Here is a 12,444-nt window from a genome sequence, read left to right as displayed (position 1 = left end):
CAGACACATGTTTGTTGAAACTTGAAACCAATAAAGACGCGCGGGCCAATGAGTTCAGTAATTTTAGCCATTGATGTGTTCACCACCAATCTAAGACCGAATGAATGTTTCAGTCGTTGTCGGCTCGTTATGTTACACCTCTCACAAACATAGCAGAAACGAGTTATATAGTATCTGCACGAGAACTAGAAGAATACGACCAAAGTTCAACAATATATACATAGCTATGTAATGATAACCATGTAATGACATACCCCCTTTTGGAAGTGGTATTTGTTTGGTTGCTGACTTGCTGTAATGCTGTATATATTCTAACACTGCACAGAAAAGTACACAACGAGTTGTTGTATAGTAACAAATTCTAGTATTCTACATTATAATTTGTGTGGTTATGATAAAAATGTAAAAGATATTGTAAATAATTACGCAAGATGTGTATGGAAAATGAGAAAGATATGGGAGTGGGAGAAGTAATGATGAGGAGAAGGATATGGAGAGCAGAAGATGGTCTTTCCAACGGGGATCAAATTTCGGACCTTGTTCCCTTCTGCTCCCTTCACTTGACCCCACCTTTTTTTTTTGCGGCCTTTCCATTTTTTATCTCTACTTCTACCTTTTTTATTCTTTAGTTTTTGTCAACCAATTTTTACTTATGATTCCATGTGCTTAGATAACCTTGTGAAAAAGAAAAAAAAGAAGAAAGAAAGATATCCTTTTTCTATTTGTATTTGTTTTAAAAGTGTTTTTTTGTTGGATTTCCTCTCATTTTTAAACACATCCCACTAAAAAAGTGTATTATATTGTATAGTCTCTAAAACAACAGAGATTTGCCATTACAGCATTTTTTGTTTTTCCAACAGATCATAATAAAAATAAAAATAAAAACTTTTCTTGATGAATTATTGCAGAAATCGGCAACTTCACTTGTTTCAATTAGTTTAATGAAATTACAAGTGAAAACTATATTCTGCTTTTACTTTTTTTGTATCGGTCACTACATCATCTCTGTTCAATATGTTATTGGCTGGCATACGAATCCTTAATAGATTCCACTTCAACTTTGATGGCCAAAGTTTTCTTTTTAATGAAGATGGACAACGTTTTTGAAGACTACTACTTACTAAAAATACTAGTAATCCTATTATTCAAAAACAATTCAGGGTTTTTTTTTGTTTAACGCAGAGAGTTTTTATAAGAAACATGGATAATTAAAAACAATTAACTTTCATAAATTTTCTTACAAGTAAGAAAATAAGATATATATTCAGACTTGTACTCTATGCCACTCGAAAATAAAGTAGTTTGTCGACAAGGAAGAGTGCAAGAAAATCATTTTAGTTTGGAAAATTGTTTGTTTGTGCATGTTATATTATCTGAAACGACACCAAGAAACAAACATCTTATCATTTTCTCTTGCTTTATGGATTATTGAAATGGCTTTTGAGTGGTTTTAATGAATATTTTGTTTGAACTATTTGGAGTAGTCAACAAAACTTTTGAATCTATCGTAGATTCTCCATGGCACACCTATAACATGACACATTTAGATTTACAATGATTTTCTAAATTTCTCAAGGATTTTACTTTGACATTCTTTGACTAATGCTCTAATTTAGTTGACCAACGAATTCATTAGATCTGCAACATGATTTCCATATGTAGATTAGAATTGAAGAAAAGAGGTGTTAATTTTTTCAATTTTATTTATTTTAAACTATATTAAATCAAAAGAACTTGACCAACAAATTATTAAAAATCATAAGAATAAATATTAATTTTCATTTATAGAAAAAAGGTTTATGTAGTGAGATCATAATTTTTTTTATCTCTTCTAACATACTAGTCAAACTTAGACTTTCAATTTGTTTCCCATTTTTTATCGCTGATTTATTTTTAAAAACTAATATTCGTTCCTATTTTCTTTGTATGACCTATTTCCTTAATTTTTAAATGGTGAATTTGATATCTAAAAATATAAATCATTTTCATAACTCATATCTGTTCTATTTTTATTCAGTAGTAAGTAATTGACACCCTATTTGTTACAACATTCCACAAATTAGCTAGAGACAAAAACTCGTAAATTGATAGAAAACTAGTGGAATGAAAAAGTAATTTGCTGAATCCCTAGGTGATTTTTCTGCTTGTAGTTACGGCCCAAAATCAAAATATATTAGGTGCGAAAGTGACACCAGCATGACGTAATTAGTCTACACATATTTTTAAAATATTTGATAGGGATTATACTATTTTTAAAATATTTGATGCATTTGTTATATGTACGTTTATGAAAGTGTTCAATATTATGGATGAAAAAGACACTGCCATAAATAGTACCATAAGAGTACAATATACTGTATATGTATATATCTGTATATTAACTAGACAAATTTATAAAAATAAGCCAACATATTTATTTAATACAAAAAGTCAACAGATTAGGAGAGGTAATTTTCACTCTTCAAGATTCCAAATTAGATCGCAATAAATGTTTTTAATATGTCGGTAAACATTTTGATTAAGAAACCACAGCCACCATAGTCGGCTGAGATTGCGTCGCTGGCGTAACGTTCCCGATGTGCTCCATCTCGTTTCTCTCATAGCCACCATAGTCGACACGTCACACTGAGAGCTTTTTCACACTTGCAAACCAATTTAACCTCTGTATAGTCGAGTCATATCTGTGTACTCGATTTATATTATTAAATTTCAAGGTCAACAATATGAATAAGTTCGCAATGTCAAAACCATCCAACAACCAATATTAACCGCCATATACAGAGTTGACTTAAAAAATAATTCAGAAGTATAAAAAAAATTGTATTGCTAAAAGAAATTTATAGTACTATACATGTTACTATGTTAGATTTGAAAATAAGTATCCACACCACCATGGACTCGCTGTGATCTAGTTGACAAATTTCTAAATATCTAATAGACAAATGTCTTAAGATAATAAATCTATTTAACAAAATGTGTCTAAATAAGGTGAAGAATCAGATTATACTGTCTGATATGTTGAAAGACATGGATGATGATTCAGAAACATGTTTAGTTCAAAGGGGCTCCATGGTGCACTACATTAACATGAAACTAATGCGGTAACTAAAATCATGCGTCTGCATGATAATATCTTTAGACCAAGCATGAAGCATTTGTGATTATTGTACCTTACAGGCTACAACTTTAAGAATCTCACCTTCACTTTTCGGCCTCCCTTTTTTTAACGGTAAAAGAAGTTTTGGAAATTTTAAATCTAAAATTAGAGTAATTTAGTACAAAATAATTGTTTTTTTGGTTTAATGCTAAGTTGAACATAAAGGGAAACATTCGTAAGCTTCCGTGCTGGAAATTTAAGAACAAGTGATCATTGAAGTATTCATTAAATGTGGTTCTTATTTTTTCTCGTATATTTGTAAGATTTTGGTCCTTCTAAAGTGGAAATTGATCTTTGACTTTTTTCCCATTTTTGAGTTTTTCAGGTTGCGTAGTTTCAACTTTTGAGTTTGTTGACCCTGAGAATACTTTTAGAGTTTTAGTACATTATTTTTAAAGATAAATAAATTAATTAATTAGGTAATTTCATTAGAACTATAATTTAAACACTCCCTGCAAATAAACAAAACCAATGCCAATGAAATGTGAATCATCATTCACCAATATATATCTACCATAAGAATAAAAAAGAATCAAACTGCATAAACTAATGCCCACATATGAGACTAAAATTAAGACAGTGCTGCAGATAAATACATAATTTTGTGTTATTAATGTCAGATGCCTAACTTTCCCGATACAACACCACGTGAGATATGTCTGGATTCAATTAGTCGTTCGACTACATACACTTCATTACATGTAGCCAAAGAATATAAATGAATGGCAAATCTTCTTTACTCTCCTCTCCTCTACCGTAGATATTTCTGTGCTCAATCAATATTTTGTGTTCCCCTTGCAAAGAAAAAAATAAAATAACAAATATATGTATTTTCTGGCAGAAGGAAAGAAATCAGAGGATTTTAGAAAAAAATTTCATTCATAGATATTGAAAGAAGAGATATATATACCCATAACGAGGTACAAATATCCATATACACACACCAACTAACTAAAGGACAAGATATAGTTGATAAATTAGGTGTTGATCGGTAAAAAGGTGAGAGGCGATTTAAGAAGATCATAACATCATATTAAGAGTGGGAGTTAGTGAACTCAGACATGAAACAAAGTAAGGTACAAGCATACATTCATATATAGTAATGCAACTATGAATTTCATGGAGAGTTCGATTAATTCTAGCGAGTGATGAGACGTCACCGTATAAACATTTGTGTTTATTTACGTTTTCTTTTTTTTCATTATGTTTAGGGAGTAGACCCGTATTCTGCTGGGGTTAACGGTTACATATGAGAGTTGGAATAATACATTTTACGGTTTTACGAAGGATATTCTGATTACGCTAAAGCTTCCGATTATTTTTTTTTACTTTTTTGTTGATATGCCAACTTTTGGGACACAGACCTACTTACCAAGATCCTAAAGAAGTGTCACATGGTTTATTGACTCATTTCTCTAACCTAGCTAACACGTAAGTAAACAAATAAACATCCAAAGTTCCAAACAATGCGGCCATAGAGATACACACATAGTCTAATTTATATATCATGCTCAATTAATGTACAAGCTTATATCAGTTAATCACCCACACTTTGACCCTTCTTAGGCGCAAAGGTCCGACTTAGCTGCTAGAAAGGAATGTAACCCTCAAATGTCCTTAATTAAAGGCCTAACTGATGATTAAAGGTCTCTTTATAGGGGGTCTCTTTTAAAAAATCAAATTATAATTCTATAATTGATGTTTTATCTTAGTTAGATATTATTTCTTGTAGAAAAATAGACATTTTTAAAAGGGAAATTTGCAAGAATATTACAAAAAAATTTATAAATTAAAAAACTAACACCTAACAAAAAAAAAAGGTTGATATTCTCTATATTTTCTGTATTAATCACAATTTTGACCTTGTCTCTTTTCCCATTTCTCTTCTCTATCTTTCATAGCACATCCCATTTTTTTCCCAGAATCTCTTTCCTCTCCGATCTTCTACTCATTCTCCCTCTTTCATTAATGCAAACACTAGATTTTATGGTTTCACCAATCGACAACCCTAAGTGTTACTAAAGTCTCTCACTTCCTCTCTTCCATTGCTCGTTCATTCCACCAACAACTCCACACCGAAATTGTCTTTTCCCAACCCTTACATACTATTTTTTTAATTTATACATACATGATGCTATATTCTTAATTAAATTATCAAAAGTGGCTAGTTTTGCAAATCACCCTTTTTAAAATTGAGAAAAATTATTTGCATTTTTTTTTCTTATGACATCTTGTAAATTAAGGTGACTTCCCTTATATTTTAGGGTAATATTATGAAATAGCCAAATTAAACACTCAAATTAAGACAATAGCATAGAGAAAGTTTTTTTATTGCAAAATAGTCATGGATCCACGTTGTCAGATGAAGTGAAATACCAAAATTATCCTTTGTTTGTTGCAAGATCAACGATATGCGAGACAGTTTCGTGAGATTTTTCAAAATAATATGTAATATTTAAATTTCACATGTTATATTTAACTAAAAAACATGATATTTAAAAAATATAGTGAATTTTTAAGAAAAAAATATTGTTACGTAGTGTTTTTTTAAGAAAAACATTATTGTGGAAAATTTAATCTGAATAGAATCTTTTGAAAAAGAAATCACATGTAATCTTAATAAAAATCGTGTATTACTAAAAAAATAATCATCTTTTTTTTAAAAATCACATGTGATCTTAATAAAACACGTGTATTATTATAAAATAACATGATAAAGAGAGATATTATACTGAATAGAATGTTTTTTTCAAGAAATACCATGTGTTGTTTATAAATAACGTGTAATACGAAAAAAATACATGATAAAAAGACATATATTATGCTATCACATGTAATCGAAAAAAAAACGTGTTATAAAGGACATATACGTAATTACACATATATTCCGACATGTTACCGATAGGTTACTGTAGCTCATGTTAGTTTGTATATTCTTTTTGAATCCATGATTACTTTGTAAAATTTCTATATTTTAATTAGAAAAAACATTTCTGATGAAAAATCGTTCTTTTGTAAGTATTACGGGCTTGCCATGATAATTTGTCGTTCTATATGCGTGGACCTTTTTTTACTAACAAAAATAGCTATAATAAAAGTCCTATTACAAAACAAGAGCTAAAGAAAAGGCTACACTTGCTTTCTTGTGTAAGAATTTCAATGGTTCTTAGAAAAAAGAGAGGAAGAATTTCAATGGGTCACGAAGATTATTTGAATTATTAGTTGGATTCATGTGAGCATCAGGCCACCACCTTTCATTTTCTAATAAATTCCTATCCACCTATATACAAAAAAAATCATTTATTTACACACGCTAGAATTCCAAACAAAAAGCCTTCTCTTAATTTTTCTAGCAAGTTTATTTAGTATAATAAGGTCAAGCGTATATCCAGAGAAAAAGAAGTAAACCTAACCACAGGCTGGGTTTCCTTTTCCAAATTAAAGTTATGAGAATAAAATAAAATGAACGGAAAGCTAATTTTGGTTTGTTAAAGATCCATTACAAAGGGGACGATAAAATAAGGACCATTAACACAAAAGTGGTGGTGTGTGTAATGTTAAGTGTGTAGGGTCAAATCGATGTTAACAGCAAAATAATATTATGAAGTTGAAATGAAAACCCATTATCACAAAAAGAAGTTGAAATTAAGAAAAGAGCTCTCGTCGAGAATAAATGTGCTCTTTCATCTTTTAGTAGTAGGTAAGAGGGGACTACTAATACTCCACATATGCTCAAAGTTTTAGTACTAATAATTTTAGCCCCTTTTCATGATTGTTTGGGTAGCTTTGAGAAAAAAATTAAGTTGATAAATTTCTATAAAACCTCAAATCACGAGGTTTCAATCGAAATTAACACAATTTTATATATAAAAAAGTTAAAACCTACTATCCTCTCCATTCATAAAAATTTCATACTTGCAATTGAATGATGACAAATTTTTCATAGGAATGTTGTTTCAAAGATGTTTCTATAATTACAATCAAATAAAATTATCCAATTACACTCTACATTATATCCTATTAGATTAGAATTTTTATTTTATTTTCTAAGAATTTATACCTTATCTTTTTTTTAGAATCTATATGTTTGACGTTATCCCAAATTGACCCCACTTAAAAAAACACAAGTAACTCTTGAGGACCCATTCGATCGTAACACAACAAATGATTTGATATCAGAAATTACCTAAAGCCCATCGTATTCCATTTAATCTCTCGGTCGCTTAATTAAAACCAAAGGGGCGATTAGGTCATTGTAATGGTTGTCTTCGAGACTTCTTGGACAGACTTTAACGACCTAAGAAGAACTGAAGCAAACATTTTGGGAAATTTAAGATCGAACGACAGAGAACGAAGGGAGAGTCAATATCTCAAAAAACAAAAGGCACGTGGCTGTCGCGTGGTGTTTATTGAGAGCTCATTTAATAACTTATTGTCATGTACATTCATTTTTTTTTGTCATATGGAATTATATTAGAAAAGGAGGTAGAACTACAAACAATAACATCCCCGAGTAACCAAACCAATGCATAAGAGCAATACAACTTAAAAAAAACACAGGCCAAAAGGAGCCACAAACTAAAACAAGCAGGGCTAATACAAAGGAATACGCTTCACCATTCCGAAGCCGATTCCACGAAAACTCTGATTCAATCAGACGCCAAAGCTCTTTCCTCTGCGAAGACACCATCAAGCCAAAAAGGATGACCAACCGCAACATACGATTGAAGTCTACAATCATTAGTAACACTCTTCGCAATAAGAAAAGCACCCCTGTTTGAAGAAGAGTTTTCCAAAATAATTTTCCATCGCCTAAAAAACTTAAGAATCAAACCAGCCTCCATAGATTGAAATCTAAAAGAAGGCCAAGCAATAGGTCTGTTAATAGCCTTAACCAAAGACTCCACATGCAGCCCAAAAATCACATTCTCTACTCTGTGACTCCGCATACTCTCAATTGCCCACATTAAACCTATAAAATGAGCCTCTTGCTTATCAGACAACCTCACAAAAGCTCTTCTACTGTGTAACAGAACCTTCCCCAAATGATCTCTCAAAACCCAAGCACAACCCGCAAACTTGTTCCTGTTGGACCAAGATATACCAATATTGCACTTAAACCAGTCATGTACATTCATTCAGGACATGATTTAACATATCGACGATGTATTGATATCATTCTGGTTAGAAAATTTGGTAACGTCAGAGCCGTCCCGGAGTTTCAGGTGGCTACAAGCTGAGGAATAAAAGGGCCACATAATTTTTTTTTTTATGATTTTGTTATTAAAAAAACAAAAAATATGTTTAAAATACACCCTCAAGACTCGAACCCAAGAATTGTTGACTGCACCAGAGATATACCCACTAGACCACATGAACTTTTCCATAAATGTGGCTGAAAATTAATGATATTATTTAGTGGCCGCAAACATGTGCTTGGCTTTGTGACCGGCTCTGGGTAACATTTACTACTTTGGTAAGATTTTATTGATTGCTTTTACGTTTTTAGCAGTTTATATGTTAAGGGGAATTTATGTATCAATGAAAAGCAACAACTTAACTTAGATAAAAAAAAAGAAAGATTTTAGAACACCGGTGTAATGTTTTCTTGAAGACACTCTAACGTTTAAATTAGTAGATTGAAAAATCGACCGGGCAAAAACGCGAAAGACTATTTATTAGTTTGGTCCTAAACCATGCTAAATATAATGGTAATATATGAAAAATTAAAAGTACAAACGCATTACATTTTTCTTAAAAATGTTAGATTTATATATTGTTGTCAAAATTTTTATATATCATCACGTATATATAAAAATTGGTTTTCAAAGTTACTAACTCCCGAGTCCCGAGAAGTAAAACATCAAATTTCGTCACGTATTAAGTCTAAATTTGTTAATATATTTAAAGATAAATTTAGAAGTTTATTAATCTTATCAGAAAAATTAATAAAAAGAATATTTGTTTATATCTTAGATTGTTAGAGCATGATTATTGGTAGTATCTTAGAAATAAATCTTAGGAATATTTAAGTAATATATTTGTAAAAGTGATAGTTAAGATATAGTATTTTTGGGTTAAGATTTTTGTGTGATTAATGGTAGGTTCTTAACATGTGGTTCTTAGAAAAAAAAATATTAATACAAAAATAAATTTATAATTATAGAAAATTTAATAATTGTTGCAAATTAAAAAAATTAAAACATACATGAGATACAATTTATAACATAAATAACATAAAGCACAAATATTTTAAACTTAATTTCTAGAATATTTTGTCCATATATGCTCGACCAAATCCTTCTTCAATTGTAGATGCATACCTCGATCACGAATTCGAGTTCTAGTGGCCATCGTATCGAAGAAATTTGAAGGCATAACTGTAGAATATGTGAAATCCACCCGTGAACTTCCTGCAGATTCCGCTTGTTCGAATTCGGTCGTATCAAACAGAGTATACCCATCTCGTTCGTCTTCTACTATCATATTGTGAAGTATTATACATGCTCGCATAATATTTCCTATTTTTACCTTATCCCAAAGAAGAGCCGGATTTTTGACAATAGCAAATCGAGCTTGCAAAACTCCAAAAGCACGCTCGACATCTTTACGGCAAGCTTCTTGATGGGTTGCAAATAAAGATGCTTTTTCAGTTTGTGGAAGTGAAATAGATTGGATAAAAGTAGCCCATTTAGGATAAATGCCATCCGTGAGATAGTAACCCAAATTATACTCGTTCCCGTTGACTGTATAATTCACTGAGAAAAAAAGTAAAACGCGTTAAATTTAATTTTTGGTTTTGTCTTTTTTCTCGCCCACTTATATTAAGACACATGTACACATCTTAACACACAAAAAACATCTAAGCTAAGATTTACTTCTTAGCCTTTTAATCATTTTTGATTTAATTTTAAATGCTAAAACCTAAGATAATTAACTAAGATATGGGCTAAGATGCTCCGTTATTCATGCTCTTATGTCTTTATATTTTCCTACTTAAGTGGAAGTTGCACGAGTGGATTGGACAGGAGGTGGCAGACATTGAATGGAAAAGATAAGAGCCTGAGCTTCAGGCTTAAATAGTCTTTTGAATTTTTCCCTTTGAGCTACTTTATTAAAAGTTCATCAAAAGATTTAAACCAATAATTTATAGACATTTCATTTTCGAAAATAAAATTAAAAGGCATCACCATATAAACACTAAATTACACTATATTGGCCAATTTTGATATAGTGAAGGATTGTTGTACCAGACCAAATATGTTCATGGCAACTGTAGCCATTTTAACTTTCTACACTAGAACTTGTCACGACGAAAAAAAAAAACTTGTCATTGTTGAACAACCGGCCGAATCCAGTCCCATTAGCAATAAACTGAATAATAAATTATCCGTTACAAATTGGTGATGACATGTGAACGTTATAATACCACACATTTGTTAGTTATTCAAGCAAAATTAAAATTATAAGAAGTATCCTCCGCAAAAAAAAACCATCAATCGGCCCAACCTCTCACAATGAAAGAATCAGCCCACTATCAGCAGGCCCAGCTTCCAATATCAGACCCAATTTCTTAAAGCCCACAAACCCAAAGACCCGACTAAACTTAGTCTATCCTAGCCGTTCTAAAAGCTTCATTCCACCAAGTACAACAATTATAACGAAGGTTGCCACAAACCTAATGTCATTGATTCAGAGTTTAAAGCATGTGGTATTTGGGAGATGACACCGATAGAATCACTAAAAAAGCAATGTGGTTATATAATATATGTTTCAAGATGGGTGTAGGTTTCTATATCATTCGTCATTCGTATCGTGCAATTTGTTTCTTTCTCTCCAGAATCTGCAACGCAAACATGTTGTTAGATCAAGGAGCCCATAGTGAAGATACATGAAAAGATTCTGTCGAGATATACCATAGTTTTAGAGAGCTTGTAAATCTTACGTGTTGTTACATTTGAGTTTAACTAGATCAAATCCGTTTATTTTAATGTTTTTTTTTCTAAAGCACCGTTTTGTTTGCAACCGTCAGCGTCTATTTATGTCGTTGAAACTTGAAAGTGGTCGCTAGCGTCACTGCCCGAACATGTTAAATATTGTTATTGATTTTTGGACATGCCAATGAGAAAAAAAAAAAACAGAGAGTTCGGTATTTGACTAAGAAGGCTTAATAGAGAATTATAGCTTGCTTGACGGAGCTGTCAAGGAATGTAGATAAATTAGGTAGGACAAATGACGAGTTAAGACCTTTTCTTCTTACATTTGATCAAAAAAATTATTTTTTACTATGTGCATCTACTAATCACCAAATAGTCAAAGGTTATTTGCCGCACAAAAATAAATAAATAATTGGTATTGACAGAAAAGATAATGTGTTAGGTTTATTTTCACTATTTTTTTTATAAGTAGAATTAAGTCTACGTTTCAGAAATCATATATATATATATATACAGTTAAAGAGAGTAAATGCAACCCATTTATGCCTTTGAGTTGGTAAATTATATAGAGGCCACATCAATGTCCATGTGGTATCACTTAATTTAGGTATCGAGCCTACTAATAAAACGGGAAAATAATAAATATACATGACTCTAGAAATCTAAATTTTATTTCTATACGTTTCAAGAAAGCTTTTCTTAGTTTTCCTTCTTCATCAGAAAACGTTTTATATTCGAGATGCTATTGCAAAATAACAAGCAGCTGATGCTATATACAACCACATTACCACATTCTATACTTTGAAATAATGGTACTGTTTGTAAGTTCTTAAATGCTTTTTCGGCGGCAAGTTCTTAAATGCTTTGCAATGTAATTCGAACTTAAATGATATTCTTACCAATATGTATGCGAATTTTATAAAAATAGGTTACAAAGAACCGTTGGACTAATAGGTGCAATTTAATTTGTTGGAAAGATCTATTTGTTAAATTGAAGTACCTTGTAGTAAAACTTATATAGCCCTATGAATGAAGACAAATTAAATTATGTCGAAAAAATGATTTAGCTACTCTTACGGGTGACCGGAACGTCGCAGTTTCGAATTGATTTCTTGTTATACGAAAATGTCAAAATGAAGAAAGGTGACATGACGACAAAAAAAAAACAAAAAAAAAAAAGGAATAAGAGACATGAAAATGACATATATATCAAATGCATCCGAAGACACTAAAAGAGCTTCATGGCCACTGAAATTGTATAATAGAGGTAGTCTACAAACGCAAATTGTATGATAGAGAACAAATGCAATGCAAATGCTAATAACTTAAACGAACCTAATTAAATACGAT

This window comes from Arabidopsis lyrata (assembly GCF_000004255.2).
Source record: "Arabidopsis lyrata subsp. lyrata unplaced genomic scaffold ARALYscaffold_4, whole genome shotgun sequence".
Classification (NCBI taxonomy): Eukaryota; Viridiplantae; Streptophyta; class Magnoliopsida; order Brassicales; family Brassicaceae; genus Arabidopsis; species Arabidopsis lyrata.
Note: the sequence above shows the minus strand (reverse complement) of the source record.